General features: G+C 42.3%; 1 non-coding gene across 1 annotated transcript; it reads left to right on the top strand.

The window, feature by feature from the left end:
• Nucleotides 1-8,427: 8,427 nt before the first annotated feature.
• On the top strand, nucleotides 8,428-8,500 carry Trnas-cga. Its single transcript has one exon. It is a non-coding gene; the product is annotated as a tRNA-Ser (tRNA).
• The last annotated feature ends 863 nt before the right edge of the window (nucleotides 8,501-9,363 follow it).

Genomic DNA, 9,363 nt, shown 5'->3' with positions numbered 1-9,363 from the left:
CTGCATCAGGATCCACTGCAAATACTATGACAGTTAGGCGGGAGGTGAGAAAACTTAGCTTTCATGGTCAAGCGTCTGCTCATAAGCCACACACCACGCCGGTAAATGCCAAACGACACCTCGCTTGGTGTAAGGGGCGTAAACACTGGACGATCGAACAGTGTGAAAACGTCGTGTGGAGTGACGAATCACGGTACACAGTGTGACGATCCGATGGCAGGGTGTGGGTATGGCGAATGCCCGCTGAACGTCATCTGTCAGCGGTGGTGTTATGGTGTGTTTTTCATGGAGAGGGCTTGCATCCGTTGTTGTTTTCCGTGGCTCTATCACAGCACAAGCCTACATTGATGTTTCAAGCACCTTCTTGCTTCTCACTGTTAAAGAGCAATTCGCGGATGGCGACTGCATCTTTCAACACGATCGAGCACCTGTTCATAGTGCACGGCCTGCTTCTGAGTGGTTCCACTACAATAACATCCCTGTAATGGACTGGCCTGCACGACGTCCTGACCTGATTCCTATAGAACACCTTTGGGATGTTTTGGAACGCCAGCTTCGTGCCAGGCCTCACCAACCGACATCGATATCTCTCTCCAGTGCAGCGCTCCGTGAAGACTGGGCTGCCATTCCCCAGGAATCCTTCCAGCATCTGATAGAACGTATGCCTGCGAGAGTGGAAGCTATCATCAAGACTAAGGGTGGGCCAACACCATATTGAATCCCAGCATTACCGATTAAGGGCGCCACGAACTTGTAAGTCATTTTCATCCAGGTGTCCAGATACTTTTGATCACATAGTGTAAATGCTTTTCCGACTTGTAGTGGTTCCTGCAATGGACCAGTAATCGCTTTATTATTCCCGGCGCTACTGATAAACAAACAAACTGACATCGCAGCAGAACAATAACTATGTAACGGCTACTCGCCTGCTGAAGGGCCTACATAATATTACTCGTATTAGATCTGCGAAAAGTTGGGAGCCCTTTCTCTAGATGGTTACTCCAAGGTTTTTTTTACGGTAATTATAGTTTCCATTGATTTGTCAGCAATGGTGCAATTGAACAGCTGTCGATCGCTTAGTCCATTACGTTCAGAGTCAACTGGCAGTTCCTGCACTACTCGTTATCCATTAGAGCATTAACATAAATTGTAAACTGTAGTGGCCCTATTACAGTGTCTTACAGTCATGTCGACATTAAATTTACTCGTACATATGTGGATTTTTTTCTGTTAAGAAAGACTTGAGTTCAGCTTGCAAGGACGACCTGAACCAGACGCGAAATTTGATCAGCCATTAAGCTCGTATTTTGTTCACTAAACCACAATGTGGAACGGTATCGAGGGCATTCTGGAAGTCGAGGAACACAGTGTGGAAACGACGACACACAATTAAATACGAGCAGTGTTAGCACTATGAACTTTATTACTTTACGAACGACACGCATAGAACATACAAAAGTATGCACATTACGTAAGCTGATTACACGAAGACAATGCGGGAAATGGAAATTCTCTAATGGAACTCTATAACTTAAACCAAAAACATTTCATTGTCTTAATATTCAACAATCTGCACCGTCACAGCAGCATAAAACTGTCCATCTTCTCCTACACGCTCTGAATCCCATGGACGAACAGAGTGTGGAGTGTGTCACAATTTGCGGAACCTGAATGAGTAGGCCAAAGTCAAAGTACGAAAAACAGACCGAAAACTATGCAGAGCCACCTGTTGCCAGAACTGTACTCTTCACATGCTGTGGGCATTTGACCATCAGTTCACTTGACGTCTTCCCCTATTATAGAGGCATAAACGCGACACCATATTGCACACCTCCATTTAGCTACTTTGAAGTTCGGTATTCTTTGGCCGGATGAAGACGTTACGCCGTGAGCAATAGACTTTTGCTGTACACCAGACTCCAAATGTGCTTCGCATGCAGCTCCCTTCAGTGCACTCTGTAAACCGTTTGAACTGGACCGGTGTTCAATGACATGCCAAAATTCCTGTCGAGTTTGAAACAGCTTGCAGCTCATCTTCGGCCCTGTTAGTGTCATGTTAGTGCCATTGAGCTATACACCATTACTTGTAGAACACATTGGACAACCCATGTCGATACACAAAGGAATGGGCGACTTCATTCACAGTATGGTCATTGGCACCTACAAATACAACAGTTAAACTTTGCCATTCTCTCATGGCTGCATGTCGACCCATCTTAATGCATTTATTCCATAGGGTGGACTAGCATATACGCACCCACTTCACCTTCGTTGCTTAAGTCACCGATGGAGTCTCACATAATGACATGGTAGCAGTTCTACGCACGCTTCATTACTGCAAATTAACCAGTGTGTTATTTGAAGGGGTGGCTAATAATTTGTCTGCTGATCTTAGATTTCTTACTACAAGAATATACTATTTAGCTACATTAGTAGTGATACATTTGAGACAAAATGTGAGACACTGAAAGAAAGACAACATTCGCGCGTTTAAAAGAAGTGAAACCTCTAAACAATAAATTTATTGTTACTGTTATTAGTATTAAGGTTTTTCTTGTCATGATACCCATAAGAGTAGTTAATATACACAGTTCCCACAAAATTTAGATACGAATAGGGGAAATAGTGACGAAAATTAATACTTTCGATTACAAGGGATAAACTTTAACAGTTACGAAATGATTATTCTCCAAACGACCAAACTATCAGAACCGGACAGAAATAGAATTAAATCGTTGGTTTTTGTTCGTTTAAAATGCAGTAACTGCAAATTAATTCAAAATATTTTACAATTCTATGTGAAAACTTTATGATATTCCTTATTTTTATTACTCAAACAGGAATTTAGCTGGTACTATTATGTACAGGGAAAGTAGTGACACACAATGTAATTAAACTTTGAGAAGATATGAAAGTGTTCCAGAGTGTGATGATGATGTGCTTCTTCCTGCTACCAGCGGCAGGAATGGCGAGCTTCGCTTTGCCGTACACAAAGGGTCGCGCACTCACCTGAATCTGAGTCCACTGCAGCTCCTGGCCACTTCTGCTGCCTGCGACGCCATCGTCACAAGTCATAGCTCTTTAAATCCCATGTTTTATCAAGTGATCATCATTTTGAAATTTGTGATTAATAATAATAATGATGACAAAACGTATTGGTTTTTAAATCTTGTGGAATTAGTGTCAGTATGTCTAATACACATACCTGTGTGTTTTCTTATATTCCTCTTTATTAAGATTAAAACCTAAGCAGCTTTCGCGGCTACAGTTCAACTACTGGCCATTAAAATTACTACACCAAGAAGAAATGCAGATGATAAACGGGTATTCATTGGACAAATATATTATACTCGAACTGTCGTCTGATTACATTTTCACGCAATTTGGGTTCATAGATCCTGAGAAATCAGTACCCAGAACAACCACCTCTGGCCGTAATATCGGCCTTGATATGCCTGTGCAATGAGTCAAACAGAGCTTGGATGGCGTGTACAGGTACAGCTGCCTATGCAGCTTCAACACGATACCACAGTTCATCAAGAGTAGTGACTGGCGTAATGTGACGAGCAAGTTGTTCGGCCACCATTGGCCAGACGTTTTCAGTTGGTGAGAGATCTGGAGAATGTGCTGGCCAGGGCAACAGTCAAACATTTTCTGTATCCAGAAAGGCCCATATTGGACCTGCTACATACGGTCGTGCATTATCCTGCTGAAATGTAGGGTTTCGCAAGGATCTAATGAAGTGTAGAGCCACAGGTCGGAACACATCTGAAATGTAACGTCCACTGTTCAAAGTGCCGTCAATGCGAACAAGAGGTGACCGAGACGTATAACCAATGGCACCCCATACCATCACGCCGGGTGATACTCCAGTATGGCGATGACGAATACACGCGTCCAATGAGCATTCACCGCGATGTCGCCAAACACGGATGCGACCATCATGATGCTGTAAACAGAACCTGGATTCATCCGAAAAAATGACGTTTTGCCATTCGTGCACCCAGGTTCGTCGTTGAGTACACAATCGCCGGCGCTCCTTTCTATGATGCAGCGTCAAGGGTAACCGCAGCTATGGTCTCCGAGCTGATAGTCCATGCTGCTGCAAACGTCGTGCAACTGTTCGTGCAGATAGTCGCTGTCTTGCAAACGTGCCCATCTGTTGACTCAGGGATCGAGACGAGGCTGCACGATCCGTTACAGCCATGCGGATAAGATGCATGTCATCTCGACCGCCAGTGATACGAGGCCGTTGGGATCCAGCACGACGTTACGTAATACCCTCCTGAACCTATCGATTCCATATTCTGCTAACAGTCATTGGATCTCGACCAACGCGAGCAGCAATGTGGCGATACGATAAACCGCAATCGCGATAGGCTACAATCCGACCTTTATCAATGTCGGAAACGTGATGATACGCATTTCTCCTTCTTACACGAGGCCTCAAAACAACGTTTCACCAGGCAACGCCGGTCAACTGCTGTTTGTGTATGAGAAATCGGTTGGAAACTTCCCTCATGTCAGCACGTTGTAGGTGTCGCCACCGGCGCCAACCTTGTGTGAATGCTCTGAAAAGCTAGTCATTTGCATATCACAGCATCTTCTTTCTGTCGGTTAAATTTCGCGTCTGTTGCATGTCATCTTCGTGGTGTAGAAATTTTAATGACCAGTAGTGCATTTCACTTGTTAGTACTGTCGATCTTGACTGAGGTGCGCAACTCATATTTGTTGCGATTCCTGCAAGCGAAATATCATATAAATCCAATTTCCGTGTGTCAGGCGATTTATGTCGAGTTAATCAAATAAATAAGGTAGCTGAAACAGCAAAATACCTTTAAAACATTTTTAGTGCATCACAATACAAACAAAACTCACACTGGTTTGCTGCCTAAAACGTGGTGTGGGACTGGAAGACTGGTGTGCTATGCCTACTGCCATTGCTCCTTGTATAAGGTGATTCAGTTGCCCCTACCTACAGGTTTTATGCAACACACATCTCCTTCAAAAACCACATTGGATATTGTCATATTCTCTCGTTCGTTACATGCCAAATATTAGTCAAACCACATTGGACATTGTCATATTCTCTCGTTCGTTACATGCCAAATATTAGTCATACAGAAACAATAAATAGAATTTTTTGTATGAAATTTAATGTAGCAAAATTTTGTACTGGGAGGTTTTCGCTGGAGGCCACTGTTTTCGAATTATTCAAGAAAAAAGCATTTGAAGGTCACTTTTGTAGGTTTCTCCTAAGTGTTTCAAAAACTATGGCCTCTGACGAAAACAAATACAATACAAAATTTAACTGCATTAAATTTCCTACAAAATTTCCTGCTCATTTTTCATTTTCAAACTTATAGTTTGCATGTAGCAAGCAAGTGAATTTGAAAATCCTTCTAATGGTTTTTCAATGCATTGCAGGTTGCATAAAACACATAGGCATGGTCAGCCCGAATCACCCTATGTAGCTTCCAAAAACTGCGAAGGTACATTACACATTGTTTTAATGAAATTTTTTTTATTTACATTTGAGATTTCAATACTTTTACAAAACTAGTTATGGAATTTGACTTTACATTTCATCATAATGTTTCTGAAGCATAATGTCGAAATATTACAATTCTCATATCAAAGTAATTTGAAATGTGTATCCAGAAAAGTACCTTAATTATTTTCTTTAATTGGTTTACAAATACAGTTCGGTTTTAGTTCCATATACAAATCTTTGTCTTTACATTGGCTATGTTGTAATTACTATCACTTTTCGACATATAAATTTCACGAACGCTAAATTGGACTTTTGTTTACATTATGTTTTTCACGTGTTTTGTTTGTATTTCAGTACCTTTATAAATTAGTTGCATTTCATCTTAATTGTTCACAGTTCACTTTAAGTTGATTTATTCTCATCGATACTGTAATACAGTAACATAACAACACACAATAAGGTTCCTGCGTTTATGTAACTTAGCAAGGTAGTACCGCATTATTAATTATAGTTGGAATCGTATCTTTCGTTAAATATTGACCTATTCTGCTACATTACATACTCCTCCCTTTCTGTTCCCTCTCCGGAAAATATCACACATAAGAATTAGGGGCTGGGCTCTCTCATGGCACGCATGCACCAGTACAGGAGATGTGTTATACAAATGATCGTGATATCTGTATGTGTTTGTAAAATAAAGTACTGACAACATGTATGTACAACGCACTAAATGTAAACTAAGAAGTGGAAACATAAATATGTATATATTCCTCGACTCTAAAGATGCCTTGCAAAGAATAAATTCCAAACGCATATGGCACAAAATTTGTATTTTATTCATTTGTAATTAGAAGGTCCCAAAGTAATAATTGTCAGCATACTGTAATATTATAAGCAACTGAGAACGACAATACTACGAAGGTTGGAGATGGGTGAAAGGATTTAGGATTAGGTCTGAAACAGGTGGTTTCCCACTTTTCTGTCAGAATGTATTCACCAGGAACATATTCGCTTTTTTTGTGCTCCCTCAGGAGAATTTTTCAGCTGGTCTTTGACATGCACGTCTTCTTTTTTGTTATAAATTGTCTGTCAAATCTAAAAAAAAAAAAAAAAAAAAAAAAATCATCCCGTCTACTTCACTTACCGTTTTGAGTTTGACAGTCATTAATGCATTGTGAAGGTATATTACCTCATAATTTATGGTAATATTTACCGCTTGTAATTCTTTTTCCCGTTCCTCTCATAAATGGACCCAGTGAGATACAGCTAACTACATCCTACCGTAATAGTCATACTTTCTGTTCTGTCTATACAAACGTGCGTTGGCACCAACAGATTCATTCTGCAGTCAGCCACAAGAATTTAAAGTGCGTTTTCGTGGTGTGTTGCTCATAAATTCTAGCAGGTTACGAGGAAGTAAGCACACTCATATTAGTTGGTGAGTAATACCGTACGACTGGAGTCATAAGCTTAGAAAGATACGTGTGTTATGGAATTCTATGTTACACCTCTGCAATGTGTACTGAGATAATTCTCAATCTACTTATAGTTTTAAACAAATACCTATTCACTTGGAGGAGATAGCTAACACTGACGACATAGGTGTTACATATAGATGCTATATTTTAGCAGGAGAAACTTTTTTCCCTCAAATCAGAAGCTTGTTAAAGTCTTGTAACAGTGTTTGAAAATCTGTGTCGAGACCGAAAATATCAATTTGTATTTTAATAGCGACAGATTCAAAGGCACTACGCCCTTCTGTGGTCCATTGCAAAACGTGACTGGCGGTCGAAATATGAAAGATGTGGTTGGGGGAGTCGTCATTAAGCGTACATTTCAGCAGTAGCAGCATTAATAATGGTGCTGTTCGTCATCACATTAGAGCCGTAAACCCGTACAGTCAACAATAACAGGAGTAAATGGCAATTGGCTGTCAACGTTTGTCACCATAATACTTACAGAGCCCCAAGATGTCGTAGAAGTCTGAGGTGGCGCTAACTGCACTCACCTAAGCACAGACCTGTGCGGCAGGCCGGGATCTCTGGGATTGTCTGGACTTGGATAATTCGTCGGAGGCAGGATGGTCACATCATTGACTTTATTTTGCGGTGGGTCGCGCCTGGTGGAGTTTTGGGCTCCTGGGCTTTGGAGATGGGCAACTATAAAGTTGTTTTGCGCATTCTCGACAGTCATAGCGACCTCATTAAAAAGGATTCACACCTCACAGAGATCTATGGACGCAGAGAGTTCAAAGAAAAGCGTTATAGTCCCAATTGCCCACAGAATTATTCCCACGTCAGTATCAGGCACAATCATCAGGGATTAAACTTGCTGGCAGATTAAAACTGTGTGTCGGACCGAGACTCGAACTCGGGACCTTTGCTTTTCGCGGGCAAGTGCTCTACCAACTGAGCTGCCCAAGCGCGACTCACGCCCCGTCCTCACAGCTGTAATTCCGCCAGTACCTCATCTCCTACCTTCCAAACTTCACAGAAGATCTCCTGCGAACCTTGCAGAACTAGCACTCCTGGAAGAAAGGATATTGTGAAGACATGGCTTAGCCACAGCCTGGGAGTTGTTTCTAGAATGAAATTTTCACTCTACAGCGGAGTGTGCGCTGATATGAAACTTCCTGGCAGATTAAAACTGTGTGCCGGACCGAGACTCGAACACGGGACCTTTCCCTATCGCTTGCAAGTGCTCTACCAACTGAGCTACCCAAGCACGACTCACGCCCCGTCCTCACAGCTTTACTTCTGAGAGTACTTCGTCTCCTGCCTTCCAAACTTTACAGAAGCTTTCCTGCAAACCTTGCAAAACTAGCACTCCTGCAAGAAAGGATATTGCGGAGACATGGCTTAGCCACTGCCTGGGGGATGTTTCCAGATTGAGGACTGGCAGAAGTAAAGCTGTGAGGAGGGGGCGTGAGTCGTGCCTGGGTAGCTCAGTTGGTAGAGCACTTGCCCGCGAAAGGCAAAGGTCCCGAGTTCGAGTCTCGGTCGGGCACACAGTTTTAATCTGCCAGGAAGTTTCATATCAGCGCACACTCTGCTGTAGAGTGAAAATTTCATTCTAGAATCATCAGGGATATTGAACACTAATTTCGAGAAACCCTTCAGTAGCTAAGGATTCCTAAGTAATACCCTTACACATATGAAGAATTTATAAGAGGAAGTGGTTAAGTATGTAATGATAGCCCGCACACAAGGCCACTTTATGCCTTTATTGGCCACGTGAACATGACGTCGATTCCGGTTGTGACTCCTAAATTGTAGAACACAACTACCTCTACATATGTACTCTACAAGCTGCCGTGTAGTGCATGGTGGAGGGTGGCTTGTACAGCTACTAGTCGTTGCCTTCCCTGTTCCACTCGCAAACAGACTGAGGGAAAAATGACTGCCTGTATGTTTCCATATAAGCCCTAATTGCTCTTACATTATCTTCGCAAAATGCGCTTTGGCAGCAGTAAAATCATACTGCAGACAACAGCAAAACCCAATTCTCTTAATTTTGCCAATAATGCCTCATGAAAAGAACGTCGTCTTCCGCCCAGGAATGCCCATTTCGATTCACGAAACATTTCCGTAATAGTCTTATGCTGATAAAACCTAGCGGTAAGAGGTGCTGCTTACACCTGTGTATCGAATCCTTTCTGTTCCAACGACACAAAACATATAACAGTTCACTCATCAGCCAGAACATTTGACCAGAGGCCTACTATCGCTATAGACTCGCCCAGGCGATAGCGGCGCCACCTGACTAATCAGACACATGGACAGTGCATGTAGCATCAGTAAGCGTGCTGTTCCTGTGTAGAATGGGGAAGCCGCGCGATCTATCTGAGGCTGACCGAGGGCAAATTGTGA

This window comes from Schistocerca americana, chromosome 4, assembly GCF_021461395.2.
Source record: "Schistocerca americana isolate TAMUIC-IGC-003095 chromosome 4, iqSchAmer2.1, whole genome shotgun sequence".
Taxonomy (NCBI): Eukaryota; Metazoa; Arthropoda; class Insecta; order Orthoptera; family Acrididae; genus Schistocerca; species Schistocerca americana.
Note: the sequence above shows the minus strand (reverse complement) of the source record. Positions and strands in the feature narration are given on the sequence as shown.